Consider the following 24,638-nt stretch of genomic DNA (forward strand, 5'->3'; position numbering starts at 1 on the left):
TGTGGCTCCCACCGCCCCCAAAATCACTCAAGTACAACCCACACCAATATCAACACCAAAGCTATCAGAATGACAAACACATGTTAGAATACATTAGAAAGAATGTCAAAATACTGTATCTTGCCTCTTTTATTCCCACCCACTCTCTTCCCCTTCTCTTTAACTGTGTACATACTGCCCCCCCCCCCCCCCCCCGTGTGACTACTCCCAGTCCATCCAACAGCCTCTTTATCACTGCAAACTGGGCCATAAACATTTCCGCCCCATAAACACACGTTACAATCCCTCCACAAAGTGAGGGGTTCTTATCTATTAGAGACTAATACAAGTTAAGTGGCTGGTTTTGAGTCCAGGCTAAGTTTTTTTTAAATACCATAACTGGAGGACATTTATATCAGGTCTGGAATAGTGAGAGGGGTTTTATTTTAAAAGCAGGGGTTTGTGGGAATGTGGTCAGAGTGGATTTAATCAGAAGAGTTTCAGAGGATTCCCTCACTTCCACAGAGTTGGAGTATACATTTTTAAAACTGTGCTGGAGCAAGCATAGCTCTGTGATTTTGGTTTGACCACAACCCTTTCTCTGAGACCCTATATAGGGCTGGGCCCGTAAACAGTTCCCTTGACCGCATGAGTCAGAGGCGAGGGAATGTGTGTCTCGCTGTGACCGTACACTCTGGTTTTGGGACTCTGGTTGATCTGGGAGCCCTTCATTAGCAGTTTGCTTAGCCAGAGCCCCTGGTCTATAGCACTATAAACCAACAGACATTCGTGTAAAAAAAAAAATCATTTGAAACTGACCATTCAGAAGAAAACATGTGGGAGGAGAGAGACCTATTTAGCTAACTATGGGTCCAATTTAAAGCTTTGAAACCAAGCCAGCGTGAGATGTTCCAAACTTCAAACGGTCTGAGAAAATACGAAGTAGAGCACTTCAGAAAAAAAGATTTGTAACTCGAGACCTGCACTCAATATATTTTCCTCAAACAAAACTCACCAGAATTAGAACTTCCCCCTTATGACTCGTCAAAGGAATGTCCATTGAGGATGTTCAACTGCCTGGGCAGCGGAACGGTGGGATGTGTTTTGCTGATTCATAACTCGTTACATTTCAGTTATCATCCTCAGAAGGAAGGGAACCTCACAGCTGTGCTAAAGACCAGGCAGGGGTTAGAGGTCAGCAGTGAGTTATAACAGGACAGCCTGCTCTGCCTGCCAGGCAGCAAGGAACAGCAAACATGGGTAGACTCAGAGGCTCTCCAACTCCAACTACCAAAGTCGAAGGGCTCAATTCAATCAGATCTGTTTAAGCCAACATCCGTATACCGGTTGTTCTGACGGTGTCGGAAGTCGAACTGTGTTAGAGCTGTCAAATCCACAAGTGTCTCCTGGCGGCAGGGTAGCCTAGTGGTTAAGAGTGTTGGACTAGTAACTGAAAGGTTGCAAGTTCAAATCCCTGAGCTGACAAGGTACAAATCTGTCATTCTGCCCCTGAACAGGCAGTTAACCCGCTGTCATTGAAAATAAGAATTAGTTCTTAAATGACTTGCCTAGTTAAATAAAGGTAAAATAAAATACCTAAAGCAGACATTGTCTACACAGTGAGACATTAACAGAAATCCCATGCAGCCTTGTTTATGAGTTGGAACACTGGAATGTGAGATGCAATCCACGCCTCCATTATGATGATAAAACTCCTCATTGATTTTTCAATTTGAGCGTCATTATTTCTATATAGCCTACCCTTTCTCTTTCTGTATTTCTAACGTAGGAGTTCCCAAACTTTTTTTTGGCCCACTACCCCATTTTGATATCTGAAAATTCTCACGAGCCCAACCATGTGAAAAATAATGATGTAATTAACAGCCAATGGTAACTTCTTTATTTGGGGCTATGGCAGTCATTTGAAAAACATTCTAACCGTATAACCGTATTTCTAACCGTATTTCTGATTACATATTTTTCATGCGGGGCTATGACAGTCAATTGTAAATTAGACAGACATAATTTATGTATCTTCTCTCACCACCACTAATGAAATGGGTGTGCTTAATGCATATCACGCCGGAGCTTCTCAAAGTCAGGGGGCATGGTTGACACTGCGCACCTCATCTCTGCTGTCAAATAAAACTTGGATCGATATTTGGTTTTAATGCAGACGAGAGCACTGAATACATCTTCACACAGATGCACTACATTACTAAAAGTATGTGGACAGCAACTCGTCAAACATCTCATTCCAAAACCATTGGCAATAATATGGTGTTGGTCCACCCTTTGCTGCTATAACAACCTCCACTCATCTGGAAAGGCTTTCCACTAGATGTTGTAACATTCCTGTGGGGACTTGCTTCCATTCAGTCACAAGAGCATTAGTGAGGTCAGGCACTGATGTAGAGTGATTAGGCCTGGCTCGCAGTCGGTGTTCCTATTCATCCCAAAGGTGTTCAATGGTGTTGAGGTTGGAGCTCTATGCAGGCCAGTCAAGTTCTTCCACACCGATCTTGACAAACCATTTCTGTAGTGACCTCGTTTTGTGCACAGCGGGCATTGTCATGCTGAAACAGGAAAGGGCCTTCTCCAAACTGTGTCCACAAAGTTGGAAGCACAGAATCGTCTAGAAAGTCATTTATGCTGTAGCATTAAGATTTCCCCTCACTGGAACTAAGGGGCCTAGCCCAAACCATGAAAAACAGCCCCAGACCATTATTCCTCCTCGCCGACGCTTGGAATTGCGCATGGTGATCTTAGGCCATGGAAACCAACTCCATGAAGCTCCGGACGAACAGTTATTGTGATGACAATGCTTCCAGAGGCAGTTTGGAACTCGGTAGTGAGTACTGCAACTGAGGACAGACGATTTTTACGCGATATGCGCTTCAGCACTCGGCAGTCCCGTTCTGTGAGATTGTGTGGCCTACCACTTTGTGTGGCCTACCAAGTCGTTGTTGCTCCTAGAGGTTTCCACTTCACAATAACAGCACTAACAGTTAACCGGGGCAGCTCTAGCAGGGCAGAAATTTGACAAACTGACTTGATGGAAAGGTTGCTTCCTATGACGGTGCCACGTTGAAAGTCACTGAGCTCTTCAGTAAGGCCATTCTACTGCCAATGTTTGTCTATGGAGATTGCATGGCTGTGTGCTCAATTTATACACCTGTCAGCAATGGATGTGGCTGAAATAGCCAAATCCACTTATTTGAAAGGGTGTCCACATACGTTGCATATATAGTGTATGAGCTGGCTAAGGGTACCATGAGTTTTATGGTGCTTCAAGACCACTTGGAAAAATATGAGGTCAAATCATAACATCAGTGATCTTTAGGTCGGAAAGTCGGAGCTCTAGAAAGAGACCTGAGTTCCCGAGTTGGAATTCTGAGCTGAATGACTGTTTTTTTTTTATCTTAGTTGGAGCTCGTTTTTTTCAGAGTTCCCAGTTGTCTTGAACGCACTGAAATCTGAAGTCTGAGATTTCCAAATTTCCAGTTTCTAATTCCCAGTTGTTTTGAACAAGGCATTAATGCCATGGGAATGATTCAAGTGTCAAGTGCCGCCTTTTCCAATGATCTACGGGCACCCTCTAGTTGAATTCTATCTTTTAGATTTGAATAATCTTCATTTCGATTTTTAAGGTTAACCACATTTCAATGATTTTGAGACACAAAGACAATATTATAATATATATATATTTTTTGGTAAGTATGTTTTTTCAGAATATTGGAAATTCCCCCGTGACCCCATTTTCATATCAGGTGACCCCACATGGGGTCGCAACCCCTAGTTTGGGAACCGCTATTGTAACGTCGAGTGGGGCTTCGTGACAATGATGCAAGAGCAGCGGCTCACCAATTTGACTGCTCCAATGCAGTTCCACTTCTGACACCTCCAAAACATCTGCTATGCGGGTGTCTACTATCGCCGGTTAACGCTTGATCTGATTGATCTGCAACATCGAGAGCATCCTGACCGGTTGCATCACTGCCTGGTACGGCAATTGCTCGGCCTCTGACCGCAAGGCACTTCAGAGGGTAGTGCGTACGGCCTAATACATCACTGGGGCAAAGATGCCTGCCATCCAGGACCTCTACCCCAGGCGGTGTCAGAGGAAGGCCCTAAAAATTGTCAAAGACCCCAGCCAACCCAGTCATAGACTGTTCTCTCTACTACTGCATGGCAAGCGGTACCAGAGTGCCAAGTCTAGGTCAACAGTTATTACCCCCAAGTCATAACACTTCTGAACATTGTGTGCCCCCCCCAACCAACCCCTCTTTTATGCTGCTGCTGCTCTCTGTTCATCATATATGCATACTCACTTTAACCATACCTACATGTACATACTACCTCAATAAGCCTGACTAACCGGTGTCTGTATATAGCCTTGCTACTCTCATTTTCAAATATATTTTTACTGTTGTTTTATTTCTTTACTTACACACACACACACACACACACACACATACCTTTTTTTCCCGCACTATTGGTTAGAGCCTGTAAGTAAGCATTTCACTGTAAGGTCTACACCTGTTGTATTCGGTGCACATGACAAATAAACTTTGATTTGATTTGAATCTAGGCTACATCATAGACTAGCTAGCCATTCCCTATTTATAGTGCTAGCTGTGGTGTTGCCATGGCAATCGATGAACAATGGGTGACAGACATAGCAATTGAGAATCTGTCATTTACATCCAGACACAGAAATTGGTTAGTACACTCTGAGCCCTGGTCTAATACGCAACGTCCATCGCCAATGGAAACCCTAGTCACACAGAGTAAAAAACTGTCAGTCTTCTTTACCTCAAAATAACATTTCTGAAGCTTGTTTCTATGGTTACACATCTAACTCAATGTGTGTCTCGTCATCTATGGCATGGGGCCTAACTCATCTGAACCCACACAGTTCATTCTAGTTCCCCTCTGTCTGACACTGCACAACAATAGGAAGAGTCGTGTTCCATGTGGACCTACACTCTTAGGAACAATCTAGAACCTAAAAGGGTTCTTCAGGTGTCCCCATAGGAGAACCCTTTGAAGAACCCTTTTTGGTTCCAGGTAGAACCCTTTCCACAGATAGTTCTACATGGAACCCAAAAGGGTTCTACCTGGAACCAAAAAGGGTTATCCGATGGGGAAAGTCGAAGAACCCTTTTGGAACCTTTTTTACTAAAGAGTGTAGGTGTCGTGGCTGCAGTGGGATCTGGGTTTACCATGTATAATACACTGCATTCCTGAACCATGACTCACTAACATCCTGTCCTCATGCACAGAAACTTAGACCCACACATATGCCTTTAAAAATACAGGTCATGCATCACACACACACACCTGACACCTACGCACATGCACGCACGCACACACAAGTGCGCACATAAATCACACCCTATTGCTGCAGACGATGACATGAGATTTGGTCACCAATGTTGACATTCTAACCCCATCGCTAAACTGTTGGGGTGGGAAGTGTGAAATGTTCATTTCACATTTTCCCTCCAACCTCAGCCCCCACAAAGATGCTTTAGTCACACCACATTCAGGGACAAGATCAGAGAGAAGATGACTTGAAGGAGAGGAAATGGACACTGGACAGCCATACAAAATGAATAAAAGCAGAATCACAAAGCTCCATGAAATTCCAAAGCACAAACATTACTGGATGGAGGTCATTTGGAAGACTTTTTAAACAAACACAAACGAACACTCATCCAACATGCAAACACATGAACCCACAAATAAACAAATACCAAAGAATGACTCACAGACCGAGGTCGCAGGTCCCTGTAACTACTAACAGGATTCCCTATGACAGTCGCCCACATTAAAAGTCTCATTGATATGATCAAAGAGCAAACTGGAGCTGAACTGGAGCAGAATCGCAGCTAGATTCACTGGCAGCAGGATATAAACTAGATCTAATTAAAAGAGTACAACTGCAGTCAGGAATGTATGTGGGATTTTTTACAGACTTGGAAGTGGGATGAGGATGAGGTGAGACGTAATTACATTGCAATGGGCTTTGGACACCTTAAAAGTGCTACTGTACATGACTACAATCCCTTACAATCAATTCATATTGTCTACTCGTTTAGAGGATTGGTTACCACACACCTATACATGTCTGCATAAACAAATGCACACATACAATGTACGCAACACAACACACATATTGAACATATTTTGAAGGCTTCACTGATATATAATAACTATTTGAGGTACATACAGTATATTTATCCTATTTCACAGATGGACAAGAATGTATTATACAGGTGTGATTTGGAAATGTGTATTTAGCTCCATTTTTATGGAACGGTCTGCCTACCCATGTCAGAGACGCAAACTCGGTCTCAACCTTTAAGTCTTTACTGAAGACTCATCTCTTCAGTGGGTCATATGATTGAGTGTAGTCTGGCCCAGGAGTGGGAAGGTGAACGGAAAGGCTCTGGAGCAACGAACCGCCCTTGCTGTCTCTGCCTGGCCGGTTCCCCTCTTTCCACTGGGATTCTCTGCCTCTGAGTGGGTTGATTCACTGATGTGGTCATCCTGTCTGGGTTGGCGCCCCCCCTTGGGTTGTGCCATGGCGGAGATCTTTGTGGGCTATACTCGGCCCTGTCTCAGGATGGTAAGTTGGTGGTTGAAGATATCCCTCTAGTGGTGTGGGGGCTGTGCTTTGGCAAGGTGGGTGGGGTTATATCCTTCCTGTTAGGCCCTGTCCGGGGGTGTCCTCGGATGGGTCCACAATGTCTCCTGACCCCTCCTGTCTCAGCCTCCAGTATTTATGCTGCAGTAGTTTATGTGTCGGGGGGCTAGGGTCAGTTTGTTATATCTGGAGTACTTCTCCTGTCCTATTCGGTGTCCTGTGTGAATCTAAGTGTGCGTTCTCTAATTCTCTCCTTCTCTCTTTCTTTCTCTCTCTCGGAGGACCTGAGCCCTAGGACCATGCCCCAGGATTACCTGACATGATGACTCCTTGCTGTCCCCAGTCCACCTGGCCGTGCTGCTGCTCCAGTTTCAACTGTTCTGCCTTATTATTATACGACCATGCTGGTCATTTATGAACATTTGAACATCTTGGCCATGTTCTGTTATAATCTCCACCCGGCACAGCCAGAAGAGGACTGGCCACCCCACATATGCTCTCTCTAATTCTTTCTTTTTTCTCTCTCTCGGAGGACCTGAGCCCTAGGACCATGCCACAGGACTACCTGACATGATGACTCCTTGCTGTCCCCAGTCCATCTGACCGTGCTGCTGCTCCAGTTTCAACTGTTCTGCCTTATTATTATATGACCATGCTGGTCATTTATGAACATTTGAACATCTTGGCCATGTTCTGTTACAATCTCCACCCGGCACAGCCAGAAGAGGACTGGCCACCCCACATAGCCTGGTTCCTCTCTAGGTTTCTTCCTAGGTTTTGGCCTTTCTAGGGAGTTTTTCCTAGCCACCGTGCTTCTACACCTGCATTGCTTGCTGTTTGGGGTTTTAGGCCGTGTTTCTGTACAGCACTTTGAGATATCAGCTGATGTACGAAGGGCTATATAAATACATTTGATTTGATTTGAAATTTGATTTAGCGTATCCCAACTCCCCACGAGACACCCTTGGAGAGTGGGGTCACAACCAGCCAGACCCTGAAGCAATTAAGGCTATGTGGCTTGCTCTGGGGCACAGCGACAGATTTTATACCTTGTCAGCTCGGGGGATTCAAAGTAGCGATCTTTCGGTTACTGGCCCAATGCTCTAACCGCTAGGTTACCTGTCGCCTGTGTTGTGGCAATGATTTGCTGTGTTCAGCATAGTGGCCTTGCTCTGTCTCAGAGTTGTCTCTCCCTGTGTATTGCTGACTGAGTGTCCAGAGTCTAGAGCGGCTCTGCACTATTAAATAGCCATCATTTATTCAGCAGCCAGCCCAGAGCCCAGGCAGGCCAGGAAGTGATGGAGGGCTGGAGAGATACTATTTGACTGCCTGTTTCACTGCCTGCTCTCTGCAGCTTGGTGAGTGTATACAGTATATCTTTCAGCCCTGTGTTACAGCTCCGAAGCTAAGAGTAGATCACATCTGACTGCAGGGTCGAGCTTCAAAGCGTGAAACAAATGAATTAATTTTGATGGGCAATTTCTGCATACTCTTTACAGTTAGGGTTAAGGTTAGGTATTAACTCTGAATGGTTAAGGTAAGGGTTAAGGTTTAGGATAGACTAAAATCTCAAAAACAACTTTCTACCGCTGGATTCAAACTTGAAACCTTTTGAATTGGAGGCAATCTGCCTCCGATTCCAAAGGTTACAAATTCGAATGTAGCAATAGAAAGTTGTTTCTAGTTGTATGCCTTATCCAAATGCCCTATCAAAACCAAAACCTACTTGAAGGTAACAGAGCTTCACTGTTGCCCCTAGAGGCCAGTTTCCACGTCCTGACGTCCTCAGCCAGGGATGGTTGTCGAATACTGACCTGGCAGGTTACTGCCGCAGTACAAACCCCAAATTTATCTCTCCCCATTAGTGGGGTCAAACTGTCTGGGATTAGGGGCTAGAGAGGGAGGAGCATATCACCCATATAAACTCCAACAGAAACACACATAAAGTTAGTTGTAAAGGCCATCTGGTCTGTTGATAGGTTGCTTCCTTGTTGGAGCAGAGCGACACAAGGCTCAGATCTGTCCGTAACCCCTACAAGCACTAAAATGACCCAGCAGGATTAGGATGTTTTATTGAACGAAGCTGGGGGTGTAGGGAGAAGACACCAGTCACAGTAGGTTCAAAGATCTTTTGTCAGGAGATGTAAAAGAAACACCCCAATATATCCACTATCCCCCTTTTAGTCATTTTCTCCTCTCTTCTACCATCACCTCAATCCCTCTCCTTGTCCACTCGTACCTCTCCTCTATTCTTCCCACTATCTTCCCCATCCTCCTACTCCCTCTCTGCTGTCACTACTGGGGCTACAGTGGTTAGAGCAGATTCTGAGTGACAGAGTGAATCCTGCATGTCCTCTCCTCCTCAGTGGAGCTGCTCTTCTCTGCAGGGCCCGTCAGCTCAGTGAAGAGTCCTGCTATTTCAGTCAGAGGAAAACACTAACAATCAGTCCACCACGCCCTCCCATCTGTCCCCCTGCCTCTCAGCTCCCCTTCCCTTAATCATACCTGTCCCCAAAACAGCATTTATTTTTCCATTATTTTCCAACAGTATTGATAAGGTCTCCAGCACAATAAGGAATCATTTGCTATATCCCAATTTCAGCTTGCACGGTTTAATTAAAATCGGAAATGGACCACCTCACATTCTGTTAGGAACGATTAAATAAAAGCCCCAACTCACTCCATGGAGCAGACAATATTATTAGTCATGGGACGACTTTACCTCCCAGGATGGGCCTCAGTGTTTCTTCGCTCTCAGTGTGAAGTGTGCCCATGAACACATCAGCCAAGTGGATTTGCTGTCCATTATTTACACACAACTTAAAGGTTAACTCAATAAATTGCCTCGGCAGACAGGTGTTGAGGAGAGCAAGAGAGAGCGAGAGATAGAGGCTCTCAGTTAGTTCGTTTAACTAGAGGCAAGTGTCAGGGAATAAGGAAAAAAATCAAATGGGATGGTAAATACTGTGGCTGGAACATCAAGCAGGCTGCTTTTGCCGCTAAGTGCAATAAGCCCAACCCCTCACCACAGGATTGAGTCCACACTAGTGCTATAACACAGTGGGGTGGGGTAAAAGACAATCACTAACGCTGGGGTGGGGACAGATCCTCAGTCCAGTTAGTAGTAGGTGTTAAGTTGCAGTAAAAGGATACAGGCTGTAGAGTATGGATTAAGGCACCTTCCCTTTATTGATCTGACTGTACTTTATTTAGGCATGAATCACAGCTTTCTGCCAGACAAAGATGGCTGGTGCTGTGCAGAGCAACTGTGCAGAGCTTGTGTAACTTGTTCTTACTTTTCAACAAATAGAGGGTCCTATTTCTGACAGGGGGCCCGCCCCTATTAGCCGGGCATCATGGGTAAGTGGTGGCGGCTGTAAGGCAGAGGTAATTGAGCATTAAAGCTCTCTAAATCTGTCTGCACGTGGGCGGACGGAGAGAAACTACAGGATCAGACATTATGATAGGCTCTCCCAGAAGGAGAGGTTTTACTTTGACGCCAACTGCCAAAAGAGGGAAACCGAATACCTCCAGGATTCTCAACAGAGGCTGACCAACGTTACTGTCTAAGACTTTAAATGATAACTCACATGTTGTCCCAGTTGGTAGCGGGATGTGTTGGCAGTAACCCCACATCCCAACAAAGCCCATTCAGTCAGTGCGGTCAGACTACCTGTGTAACTGGCTTTGAGATCAACTAGTCCTGCACAGCAATCTGAGGAGGCTTCAGAGACCTTCATGTGATTGCACCTATAGGAACATAGTCCTCCCTCATATCACTATGAAAGGCAGAACTGACAGCAGACCAAAATAAATCCTTCTCATGGTCTTCTCATCAACACATACAGAGGAAACAGGACAACAATAAAATATGGCATACCAGCATTTATGTCGACGCCAAATTTTGTCTGTTCAAGGCTGATGGCAGTCTTGGCCTCCACCAATGAAAAGTTAAGGAAAGGAAATTCAATTTCAATAAATTATCCAGAAACGCAGATTGCCTAAGACTTGTTTTTATTTACTTCAGTGCTTTTATTAACCTATTACAGACATGCACCTACATTTGGTTTGCATGACACACTTGTGTCTTTAATACACACCAAACACACTCATAAATACACAGCGCCCAATGGAATCTGGGCTGCATTACATTAGGGAGAGCAGACCTAGGTTCTTTAATGTAGCCGAGGCCTGGTCCTCCTCACCATTCGTTCCACTGACAGACCAAACCAGGGCCGATGTCTGCACTCTGTGGACGTAAATAGGGGCCTCTTTCTCTAATAACGAAGCACATAGCATGCCACAGTCCCTCTCAACCTAAAGCCACAAACAGCTGCTTCTGGTGCATCTGGCAGACTGCTTAGAGAGGCACAGATCGCCCAATGATGTCAGTCCCACCCAAAAGGCTACAGGGTGACTTACGGCCACTCCCTGGAGAGAGGGCAGTCAAACTTGTTTCCATGTTGGAAGGAGACGGAAGGAAATAGGGGGTTTGTCAGTGGTGGTCAGTCAATTCCCCAACTCTGTTGTCTGCTCCACCCACATCTCCTTCCTGTGGTCTCCGGACAACAACATAACAATCTCTGAAAACAACGTTATAGTCACACACACTCTCGGGTTAAAGAAGCTAGAATTAAACAGAAGGCTGCTTTAATGGCAGCAACCACAGCAAGATTGCCCGATAGTGATGCCCCATTGACAGACAAGACCAAAGGCATTCCATGCCTTGCTCAAATGTAACATTACTGCCAAACAGTAATAACAACGTCTTATATAAAGCTAAAGTCAGAGATTCTGTCAGCTTCACATGGAAAGACTTGCAGGCAGTACCGAGTTCACATCAACAGACACTGAATCAGAGCTTTTTCTAAACTGTTGTGATGCTCTATTTTTTTTAATGCTTAAACTCAGAAAGGAGCAATATTTCAACAATCTACTACACTCTGTAACAGCTGACGTTATGTCATCAAAACGTTCACAGGAGCCATGTGCCCCTGAGGCCATATTCATGGCAAGCAAGGTCCTTCTTCCACTTTGTTCCAGTGAAATATGCAGTCTCCGAGGGTGTCTTGGAGGATTTGATATGCAAGAAAAAAACATATTTCCAATTCACACATGCGTATAATACACACTAGAGGTCGACCGATTATGATTTTTCAACGCCGATGCCAATTATTGGAGGACCCAAAAAAAAGCCGATACCGATTAAACGGCCGATTTTTTAAAATATATTTGTAATAATGACAATTACAACAATACTGAATGAACACTTATTTTAACTTAATATAATACATCAATAAAAATACATTTAGCCTCAAATAAATAATGAAACAGGTTCAATTTGGTTTAAATAATGCAAAAACAAAGTGTTGGAGAAGTAAAAGTGCAATATGTGCCATGTAAAAAAGCTAATGTTTCAGTTCCTTGCTCAAAACATGAGAACATATGAAAGTTGGTGGTTCCTTTTAACATGAGACTTCAATATTCCAAGGTAAGAGGTTTGTAGTTAATATAGTATTTATAGTACTATTTCTCTCTATACCATTTGTATGTCATATACCTTTGACTATTGGATGTTCTTATAGGCACTTTAGTATTGCCAGTGTAACAGTATAGCTTCCGTCCCTCTCCTCGCCCCTACCTGGGCTCGAACCAGGAAAACATCGACAACAGCCACACTCGAAGCAGCGTTACCCATGCAGAGCAAGGGGAACAACCACTCCAAGTCTCAGAGCGAGTGATGTTTGAAAAGCTATTAGCGCGCACCCCGCTAACTAGCTAGCCATTTCACATCGGTTACACCAGCCATTAGGCTGATAGGCTTGAAGTCATAAACAGCCCTGTGCTTGCAAAGAGCTGCTGGCAAAATGCACGAAAGTGCTTAATTATAACATAATAACACACAGAAATACGAGCCTTTGGTCATTAATATGGTCGAATCCGGAAACTATAATTTCGAAGACAAAACGTTTATTATTTCAGTGAAATACGGAACCGATCGGTATTTTATCTAAACGGGTGGCATCCCTAAGTCTAAATATTCTTGTTACATTGTACAACCTTCAATGTTATGTCATAATTACATATAATTCTGGCAAATTAGACGATCCAAACGGTTGCATATACACTGACTCTGCGTGCAATGAACGCAAGAGAAGTGACACAATTTCACCTGGTTAATATTGCCTGCTAACCTGAATTTCTTTTAGCTAAATATGCAGGTTTAAAAATATATACTTCTGTGTATTGATTTTAAGAAAGGCATTGGTGTTTATGGTTAGGTACAGTTGTGCAACGATTGTTCGCAAATGCGCTTTGTTAAATCATCCCCCAGCTTTGCATCGATTATATGCAACGCAGGACACACTAGATAAACTAGTAATATCATCAACAATGTGTAGTTAGCTAGTGATTATGATTGATTGATTGTTTTTTATAAGATAAGTTTAATGCTAGCTAGCAACTTACCTTGGCTTCTACCGCATTCGCGTAACAGGCAGGCTCCTCGTGGAGTGCAATGAGAGGCAGGTGGTTAGAGCATTGGACTAGTTAACTGTAAGGTTGCAAGATTGAATCCCAGAGCTGACAAGGTAAAAATCTGTCGTTCTGCCCCTGAACAAGGCAGTTAACCCACCGTTCCTAGGCCGTCATTGAAAATAAGAATGTGTTCATAACTGACTTGCCTAGTCAAATAAAGGTGTAAAAATTCCGATTAATCGGTCGACCTCTAATACACACGTGTACATGTGTGAAATAGGACAAACATATTATTATGCAAAGGCCAGCAAATTCCTCCTAGATCCTCTCATCATTGATAAAAAGTATTTTCTTCTCTCCATTCTCCCAGGTTTGGCCTGCTAGCAGGTTCTGGTCATAGCTACAGAGAGAGAGAGAGAGAGAGAGAGAGAGAGAGAGAGAGAGAGAGAGAGAGAGAGAGACAGAGAGAGAGACAGAGAGAGAGAGAGAGAGAGAGACAGAGAGAGAGAGAGAGACAGAGAGAGAGAGAGAGACAGAGAGAGAGACAGAGAGAGAGAGACAGAGAGAGAGAGAGAGAGAGAGAGAGAGAGAGAGAGAGAGAGAGAGAGAAAGACAGCGAGCGGAAGACGGAGAGAGACGTTAACACAAAGTGCTTTCATAGACACAGTCCTACTGTGAGATATCATCGACATCTGTCTTATCACAGCTCCTCATCAGAGCCACAAGTCTCAATCTGACACCAAGGGTAAACAGCTCACCCACCTAGCTGCTCAGAGCATGGACGGACTGGACGGACTGGACAGACAAAAACAAATGACACAAACCAACCCTAACTGTCTCAAGATCTTAAGTAAAATAGTGATGGACGCTGGTTATTGATACATGATCCTCTACATACAAGATAAGATCTAAACCTGTGTGATGGTGCCATACTGAACACTATGCAGACCTCTGGGAGTCAGCCATATCATCCGTTATCACAGTGGTGAGTCACGAGTGAGCTTTGCAGAAGGCTGACAATTCAATTGAGAGATTAGAACACCAACAAGCAAACAATAACTGTCTCTTATCTCTGAACCTTTTCAAGTGTGAGTTCCAAATATCTCTCCCCAGCGTGAGTTATATATGCGTGAGATGTCAGAATGCACTCACTGTTCCAAAATGTGATTGTTACGCAACAGGAAAGACCGTGCTGCCCTCAGGCTTTACTGAGCAGGACAAACTTCTCTCTTCGAAGAGAGTCCAAGCACAAGTTTCCCCAAATCAAGTATGCAGACATTTGCGCAGTCTTGCACAAATGTTCCCCCCCTGGCACATTTTCTGGCTGGGCCTCGCATTGTCTTTATTGTTCTCTTCCTTACAAATAATAACTTTGGACATGTGTGTGTTCCTATCAAAGTAAGTGCCTTATTTTCTGTATATCCTGTTGTTGTTTCTACTGTAGCATACCGTATGTATGGAGCATAATGTATTTACTGTTTTATTCACATGTTTTCAAAGACTGGTGACAAATCATGCATTTCAATTCTTGCATAGATTGTAATGAACACATATGATGTGTGTAAAAATACTTTTTTGGAACGTTGTATGGGTTAAGAACAGCTAATGTTAAGCTATTTGCCAGCTAAGTGTGACGCCATGTTTGTTGACATTATACTCCTTCCAGTTCTCTGCTGCCAATGACTGGAACGAACTACGAAAATCTCTGAAACTGGAAACACTTATCTTCCTCACTAGCTTTAAGCACCAGCAGTCAGAGCAGCTCACAGATTACTGCACCTGTACATAGCCCATCTATAATTTAGCCCAAACAACTACCTCTTTCCCTACTGTATTTATTTTATTTTATGTATTTATTTATTTAGCTCCTTTGCACCCCATTATTTTTATTTCTACTTTGCACATTCTTCCACTGCAAATCTACCATTCCAGTGTTTTACTTGCTATATTGTATTTACTTTGCCACCATGGCCTTTTTTTGCCTTTACCTCCCTTCTTTCACCTCATTTGCTCACATCGTATATAGACTTGTTTCTTGACTGTATGTTTGTTTTACTCCATGTGTAACTCTGTGTTGTTGTATGTGTCGAACTGCTTTGCTTTATCTTGGCCAGGTCGCAATTGTAAATGAGCACTTGTTCTCAACTTGCCTACCTGGTTAAATAAAGGTGAAATAAAAAAAAAAATAAATACAATGCTTATTGGGAGTCACGTAAACGTCTGTCAGACCAAAGATGTTAAAACAAAATGAGGTGAAGGGATAGTTCGCTAATTTTCCGTGTAAACTTCCAGAAGTGAATGAAGGGAAGTGAATGACGGTAGACGACACACCCCCTTCAACATGCATACTGAAAACAGACCAAACTCATCTTGTCTCCTCTTCCAATCTTTGGTTGGAGCGGAAAAACAAATATGCGAGCACAAACAACCCATCGACGGATTACTTCCAATTTTTTGAACGTTTTTTACTCATTTATTTCGATCAATGGTGAGCTAACTTGTGATGTGACGAATTGCAAAATAGTAATTGCTATTAGCTCATTCATATTATGGTTTCTGTCAGCATGAGCATCAGCGCTAGGTTTGGATGATTGTGTTATGCTGTCGATACTTCTGTGAATGTCTGAACATTGCATCCAAAAATAAACAGGTCACATTCAGGACATAACGTTGTAAGGACTGTGTTTATGCAAAATGTTTCTGTGAGAAAACAGTGTGGCCAGCTCAAACGCTGACTGTTGTGTCAATCTAAACTGGACGTTCTAAATAACTGTTCTAATCGGTTTGAGCGTACGCTGCAGGGACCACTGTAGAATGATCACACCTATGTGTTGGTACGTGTCAAAGCGTTAATGAGCTTCTGGATCAGTCATTAAGCCAAGCCTCAGACTGTAAAACTCATCCTAAGACTGATGTCATGAAGACAATAAGCATGGTCATGGGGCTGGCTGAGATAGCACTGCAATAGGAGCTTCTATACATCAATCCGTCATAGGGTCTCTGTCCCTGACCATGAATTTACCAGCGCAGAGCTGATAGAAGAAATACACAGGCAGTTAGAAAAGCCACGGCTAGCTTTTTCAAGCAGAAATTTGCTTCCTGCAACACTAACTCAAAAACGTTCTGGGACACTGTAAAGTCCATGGAGAATAAGAACACCTCCTCCCAGCTGCCCACTGCACTGAAGATAGGAAACACTGTCACCACTGATAAATCCACCATAATTGAGAATTTCAATAAGCATTTTTCTACGGCTGGCCATGCTTTCCACCTGGCTACTCCTACCCCGGTCAACAGCACTGCACCCCCAACAGCAACTCGCCCAAGCCTTCCCCATTTCTCCTTCTCCCAAATCCATTGAGCTGATGTTCTGAAAGAGCTGCAAAATCTGGACCCCTACAAATCAGCCGGGCTAGACAATCTGGACCCTTTCTTTCTAAAATTATCTGCCGAAATTGTTGCCACCCCTATTACTAGCCTGTTCAACCTCTCTTTCGTGTCGTCTGAGATTCCCAAAGATTGGAAAGCAGCTGCGGTCATCCCCCTCTTCAAAGGCCCCCCCTTGACCCAAACTGCTACAGACCTATATCTATCCTACCATGCCTTTCTAAGGTCTTCGAAAGCCAAGTCAACAAACAGATTACCGACCATTTCGAATCTCACCATACCTTCTCTGCTATGCAATCTGGTTTCAGAGCTGGTCATGGGTGCACCTCAGCCACGCTCAAGGTCCTAAACGATATCTTAACCGCCATCGATAAGAAACATTACTGTGCAGCCGTATCCATTGATCTGGCCAAGGCTTTCGACTCTGTCAATCACCACATCCTCATCGGCAGACTCGACAGCCTTGGTTTCTCAAATGATTGCCTCGCCTGGTTCACCAACTACTTCTCTGATAGAGTTCAGTGTGTCAAATCGGAGGGTCTGCTGTCTGGACCTCTGGCAGTCTCTATGGGGGTGCCACAGGGTTCAATTCTTGGACCGACTCTCTTCTCTGTATACATCAATGAGGTCGCTCTTGCTGCTGGTGAGTCTCTGATCCACCTCTACGCAGACGACACCATTCTGTATACTTCCGGCCCTTCTTTGGACACTGTGTTAACAACCCTCCAGGCAAGCTTCAATGCCATACAACTCTCCTTCCGTGGCCTCCAATTGCTCTTAAATACAAGTAAAACTAAATGCATGCTCTTCAACCGATCGCTACCTGCACCTATCCGCCTGTCCAACATCACTACTCTGGACGGCTCTGACTTAGAATACGTGGACAACTACAAATACTTAGGTGTCTGGTTAGACTGTAAACTCTCCTTCCAGACCCATATCAAACATCTCCAATCCAAAGTTAAATCTAGAATTGGCTTCCTATTTCGCAACAAAGCATCCTTCACTCATGCTGCCAAACATACCCTTGTAAAACTGACAATCCTACCAATCCTCGACTTTGGCGATGTCATTTACAAAATAGCCTCCAATACCCTACTCAACAAATTGGATGCAGTCTATCACAGTGCAATCCGTTTTGTCACCAAAGCCCCATATACTACCCACCATTGCGACCTGTATGCTCTCGTTGGCTGGCCCTCGCTTCATACTCGTCGCCAAACCCACTGGCTCCATGTCATCTACAAGACCCTGCTAGGTAAAGTCCCCCCTTATCTCAGCTCGCTGGTCACCATAGCATCTCCCACCTGTAGCACATGCTCCAGCAGGTATATCTCTCTAGTCACCCCCAAAACCAATTCTTTCTTTGGCCGCCTCTCCTTCCAGTTCTCTGCTGCCAATGACTGGAACGAACTACAAAAATCTCTGAAACTGGAAACACTTATCTCCCTCACTAGCTTTAAGCACCAACTGTCAGAGCAGCTCACAGATTACTGCACCTGTACATAGCCCACCTATAATTTAGCCCAAACAACTACCTCTTTCCCAACTGTATTTAATTTATTTATTTATTTTGCTCCTTTGCACCCCAATATTTTTATTTCTACTTTGCACATTCTTCCATTGCAAAACTACCATTCCAGTGTTTTACTTGCTATATTGTATTTACTTTGCCACCATGGCCTTTTTTGCCTTTACCTCCCTTCTCACCTCATTTGCTCACATTGTATATAGACTTGTTTATACTGTATTATTGACTGTATGTTTGTTTTACTCCATGTGTAACTCTGTGTCGTTGTATCTGTCGAACTGCTTTGCTTTATCTTGGCCAGGTCGCAATTGTAAATGAGAACTTGTTCTCAACTTGCCTACCTGGTTAAATAAAGGTAAAAAATAAACATTTTTTTTTTTTTTTTTTAAACATGTATTAACAGTCATTACTTATTGCACCCAGTGCCACAGAGGTCTACTGACGTCAGCTCTGATTGGTCACTTGTTTTTCTTCTGGACACGTCTTCCAGTCGGGAATAAATAACAATATGTATAGATCTCCTGTTGACAGCAACTTGACTTCAAAGCCCAAAGACATGTCAGTCAAATAACTGGATTAGAGAGAGAAAGGGTAGGGGGGGGGGGGGGGCGAGTGATAGAGAGAGCAAAGGGAATGGAGAAGGGGGTTTGAGGGGAGAGCAAACACCAGGACAGAGTAAAGAGCTGGGTGTGGAGGAATGGAATGCATTTAGCGAGAATGATTGTAGGTACACTGTCAATTTGGCATGGAGGCTAGGCTACATACAAATTGCTCTTGATTGCACCGAAATAAACACAGTACAGCCTCCAGTATTTATCCTGGACATTCACTAAAAGAGTAGCCGTGCTACACTTAACCACTAGTACTCTATGAGCCATTGTTATAGTCTGACATTGTTTATGTAAGTGTTGAGATGTGTGGAGAGGTATTGGAGGATGTTGATATTCCACACAGGAACTTAGACAAAGGAGAGGTATTTTCAAAGCCAAAGGCACAGTCTACTCTACATTAAGCGAAGAGTCTTTGGGTTTTCAGAAAAGCGGTACATCAATCCTGTGTAGTTATTGTTATTACTCACACACACACACACAGATTCAGAATATCAGTTCACAGACCCACAGTCTGATGCATGTGGCACACAAGCAGATGGGTATCTGCCATCCTAAAAATGGGGTGTTGCCATGACAACCACACATGGTGGCGTTGTACATCTGTATGTGTGCGTGTGTGCATGTGTGCGTGTGTGTGTGTGAGTGAGTGAGAGAAGAAACCCACTAGAGATGGGAATTATCTCAGTATTTGGGTCTGTCTGTTTAGCTGCCCCATGCATCAGGGAGCCATTAAGTAGCTTACTAAAGCAAGCCCAGTTAGTGTTCGGACATTCATTCAGGGGGTTATGTGCCTGAATGTGGGGAGTAAGGTTGTAAAGAAAAGATCAGCTGGACTCATCCCCATCATCCTCATTCTTGTCATCTTCATCAACAGTCATCCAGTAGGTAGGCAGACTATAGTAGGCTAAACAGGGACATCACTGGGGTGGACTACAGCCAGAGTGGCCAGGGTTTCAGTGAGCATGTCTCACTCAGCCCCAAGCCTGGTTAGTAAAGACAGGAGCATTGAGAAAAGAAGCGGTTAGTCAAGACAGGAGCATTGAGAAAAGAAGCGGTTAGTCGAGACAGGAGCATTGAGAAAAGAAGCGGTTAGTCGAGACAGGAGCATTGAGAAAAGAAGCGGTTAGTCGAGACAGGAGCATTGAGAAAAGAAGCGGTTAGTCGAGACAGGAGCATTGAGAAAAGAAGCGGTTAGTCGAGACAGGAGCATTGAGAAAAGAAGCGGTTAGTCGAGACAGGAGCATTGAGAAAAGAAGCGGTTAGTCGAGACAGAAGCATTGAGAAAAGAAGCGGAATAAAGGGGAGAAAGAGAGAAATCATGACATCTGTGGGCGACAAGAGGCCTCAAGGTTATTTTGGAGGTGGAGAAAGGGGAACATGGTGAGAGTTATTGGGCCGGCTGTACTATAAATCCATTTTCACTTTTCCGCAAGATTTTATTTAAATGCTCTCTATTGTAACTATTTTTAAAACGGAAACCAATATGCGAAGATGACAACCTACCATTATAATTTAGAGTGGTGGGATTTATCGTGGAAGAATATTTTCTGTGGCCTTGGAGTTGCTATTACAAGTGTGGAAAATGTGAGAGTGACCTGGGCTTAACAAAACGTGTCTGGCCTCACGTTAACACTGTTTTGAAGTGGGAGGCCAAGGGTGTTTTTTTAAGATGGGTGTAAAGGCAGATGGCCCAGACCCAGACCCAGCCTGGAGGAAAAAAATATGTTATGTTTTTAAAAACCTGAAGGCTATATCCATTCAATCAAAACCGCTTGGTATGTTTGGGAAGGGGAAAAGAGATGAAAGGGAGAGGAAGAGAGACACATGGAGATAGAAAGAGGAATGGAGTTCACTTGAAAACAAACCATAATAGACATGTCCCATTGATTCAATGTCACTTTCACAGTACTATGGAAAATATAACAACAAAAAACATGTAATGCAGTACACTAAAATAAGATTATACAGCATAGTAGGCTACAGAGCTGGCATCATCTTCTGGAAAACACCCATTCCTTACAAACAAACAACATTTAAAAGAAGGGAAAAGATGTCATGTAACAATGAATTTCCAACAAAGTAGGCCTACACACAAAAAAAATGTATATTTAGAAAAAGATAATGCAGAGATTTCCAGTCCTGTAGAACGAATTAACTCCTATGCTGATTTTAACACTGTAGAGCTAGTTCTTTGACAACAATGATGACACAAAACTTTCAGCAGATGGATTCGCCAAGAACGATACGTCTGAATGTAAAAAACGTGTCACTCCACAAACGTGTTATTCTGTGTCATTCAACGGTCTCATTCAACAGTCCTCTAAAATTGTCGTAGCAAATACTGTAGTGTAGCATGATTGTTTCTTCAATAAGAGGTATAGTATCAATCAAACCTGTGAACTTCGCACTTTGTTGTGAGATTGTAACACACGCGCCTCGTTATAAACGAGTTATAAGTGCATCAATGCAGTTCATAAGCAAAGCCATTTCACAGTGGAAATGTCGGTCAACTCAAACAGAGAATAATTCACTCCTGACAGCTATAATACTACCAGCGAGCTAGGTGGAGTGACGAAAAAAATTATTCCATTATATTAACTTCATGGTGTGGTAATTCTGTAGTAAAAGCGAGCAATAATGGGTTTGTAACAATGTATCAACATTGTCAAGTTAAGTCAACATACAGACAAACGTATTATATTTATTCACGAATGTTGAATAATATCCATGCACACACAAGGACAGAAAGGGATCAGACTGGGCTTTCCTGCATGGAATTCTGCCGTGTTGTCTGTCATTTGACACCCCGGTGTTGAAAGCAAGCTGTGGCTTTTAAGTGAAACTAGCTGTCCACTGCAGAATAAAATACATATATGCACATACCTTTATAATGGCACAATTTCAGTTTATTCTAAATGCCACTTGATGCGATATTTGTTGGATAGAAGTCGCTATCCTCTCTTCGCTAGTCTTAACGTCATTCTTCCAACAGGAATTTCTCCTTGGGAATTGGAGGTACGGCTGACCGAGTGGGGAAGCGAAAAGGGGTGGGACTTGGAGACGAAGCTTTGAAACCGTCCATCCAGCCTACTGACAGTTTGAGAATTTGCTTAAATATGGGATGCCGTTTGTGTTTTTGATGTCAAAAAATATATACACGTCAAATAACACTATTTGACGTGTCAAATAAGCCTGTTGACCAATCAGGACCCGAATATGACTGCACGTCACATAATAATTGAACACGTTAATTCATTGTCGACGTAATTATTGCACATTGATTACACTATCACTCGCGTTTCATAGGTCGTTGTGACCTATGAAACGCGAGTGATAGTGTAATCAATGTGCAATAATTACGTCGACAATGAACGTAATTGTTAAAAAACTAGCTAGCTGATGGATTCAAACAATGTTCTTCACCAAAAACATAGCAAAACGAGATCATCTGTTTCAGTAGCTATAGTTAGCTATTTAGCTTAGTGTCATCATCTAAAATACCCCTAATTTATAAGACGGCTCTTATTTGATTAATGGTTGTCGGACCCACCTATGTGAAGCTAGCCACAATAGTGGAATTTGCGGTTTGCCTTCAAAATAAAAGTATCTCACTGAAAGTCATGCAAACAATACAAATAGTGGAATCATGCCATAATGGAAGAGATCCTGCTAAACGAGGCTGGAATGTTCTTATATAAATCAACAAAAGGCAATCATTTGTTAATTTGACAAAAATCTGTTTAAATCACACTGGACGTATTAGACTAGAATTGCATTGAGGGCATATTTATTTCTCTTTACAGCCTTCCCTATGGGTTGTGGATCCTTGACAGTCTACTCAGTGACACCCAGAGAACCTTTAGCGTCATAGCTCTTATTGCGGGACTCTGAAACCACTGTGAATTGAGCCACATATATTGTACCCTGTCAACCTACTATGTTGTATTGAACACTATTCCAGAGGAAAATAATACAACGTGGATGTGTTGGAGCCTGATAACTCACGAGGACTTTGGGGAAAAAAGCACTTGGGTAATGAGTAGGCTGATACCCCATTTCATTGATCCCCAATCGTTAGGTAAGGCTGTACAGTGCAATAAGAATGTCAATATGCACATTAGACTGACTGTGGAGGTGATTTCCCACAGTCAAAGTCCTGCAATAAGAGCTACGACGCTAACATTACCGTAAACTCTTCACAGTTGTGTTCTCTGGGTGTCACCTAGTAGACTGATACCCAATTTCATTGCTCCACATTCCAACACTCCAACCATGTTTAACATGATCAAGTCTAAAAATGGCATGATTTCAACAATTGTAGCCTTTTGCATCACTTTTAAAGAGGGACTTTTATTTTAAAGGTGAACCGCAAATTCCACTATTGTGGCAAATAATTATTGTGGCTAGCTTCACAACACATAACCCGGTCCGGTGTAACGGACCCTGGGTTTATAAACGAGGATATAGACTGCTTTTGGGGCACAGTCGATATCAAATTACATCTAATTTTATTTGTCACATACACATGGTTAGCAGATGTTAATGTGAGTGTAGCGAAATGCGTGTGCTTCTAGTTAGTGCTTGAGTCAGATAGTGCAGTATTATCTAACACGTTCCCAACAACTACCTAATACACACAAATCTAAGGGGTGAATGAGCATATGTTCATGTAATGATATGGATGAGCGATGGCCGAGCGGCATAGGAAAGATACAATAGATGGTATAAAATACAGTCTATACATATGATATGAGTAATGTAAGATACAGTTGAAGTCAGTAGTTTACATACACAAATACATTTCAACTCAGTTTTTCACAATTCCTGACATTTAATCCTAGTAAAAATTAAATTTTAGGTCAGTTAGGATCACCAGTTTATTCTAAGAATGTAAAATGTCAGAATAATAGTAGAGAGAATTATTTATTTCAGCTTTTATTTCCTTCATCACATTCCCAGTGGGTCAGAAGTTTACATACACTCAATTAGTATTTGGTAGCATTGCCTTTAAATTGTTTAACTTGAGTCAAATGTTTCGAGTAGCCTTCCACAAGATTCCCACAATAAGTTGGGTGAATTTTGGCCCAATCCTCCTGACAGAGCTGGTGTAACTGAGTCAGGTTTGTAGGCCTCCTTGCTCGCATACACTTTTCCAGTTCTGCCCACAAATTTTCTATAGGATTGAGGTCAGGGCTTTGTGATGGCCACTCCAATACCTTGACATTGTTGTCATTAAGCCATTTTGCCACAACTTTGGAAGTATACTTGGGGTCATTGTCCATATGGAAGACCCATTTGCGACCAAGCTTTAACTTACTGCCTAATGTCTTGAGATGTTGCTTCAATATATCCACATAATGCTCCTTCCTCATGATGCCATCTATTTTGTGAAGTGCACCAGTCCCTCCTGCAGCAAAGCATCCCCACAACATGATGCTGCCACTCCCATGTTTCACGGTTTGGATGGTGTTCTTCGGCTTGCAAGCCTCCCTCTTTTTCCTCCACACATAACGATGGTCATTATGGCAAAACAGTTATATTTTTGTTTCATCAGACCAGAGGACATTTCTCCAAAAATACGATCTTTGTCCCCATGTGCAGTTGCAAACTGTAGTCTGGCTTTTTTATGGAGGTTTTGGAACAGTGGCTTCTTCCTTGCTGAGCGGCCTTTCAGGTTATGTCGATATAGGACTCGTTTTACTGTGTATATAGATACTTTTGTACCTGTTTCCTCCAGCATCTTCACAAGGTTCTTTGCTGTTGTCCTGAGATTGATTTGCACTTTTCGCACCAAAGTACGTTCATCTCTAGGAGATAGAACACGTCTCCTTCCTGGGTGGTATGACAGCTGCGTGGTCCCATGGTATTTATACTTGCGTGCTATTGTTTGTACAGATGAACGTGGTACCTTCAGGCGTTTGGAAATTGCTTCCAAGGATGACTTGTGGATGTCTACAATTTTTCTTCTGAGGTCTGGGCTTATTTATTTTGATTTCCTCTT

At 43.0% G+C, this 24,638-nt stretch overlaps 1 protein-coding gene across 1 annotated transcript in view; it reads right to left on the reverse strand.

Annotated features, from left to right (window-relative positions):
- Window positions 1–21,689, reverse strand: part of LOC109895478 (coiled-coil domain-containing protein 102A) — a 71,078-nt gene extending 49,389 nt beyond the window's left edge. The window contains exon 1 of the mRNA XM_031830767.1: window positions 21,521–21,689. The gene's annotated coding sequence lies outside the window, so the exon portion shown is untranslated. The remainder of the gene's footprint in view (window positions 1–21,520) is intronic.
- Window positions 21,690–24,638: the final 2,949 nt, after the last annotated feature.

The sequence above is a fragment of the Oncorhynchus kisutch genome, linkage group LG8, assembly GCF_002021735.2.
Source record: "Oncorhynchus kisutch isolate 150728-3 linkage group LG8, Okis_V2, whole genome shotgun sequence".
NCBI lineage: Eukaryota > Metazoa > Chordata > Actinopteri > Salmoniformes > Salmonidae > Oncorhynchus > Oncorhynchus kisutch.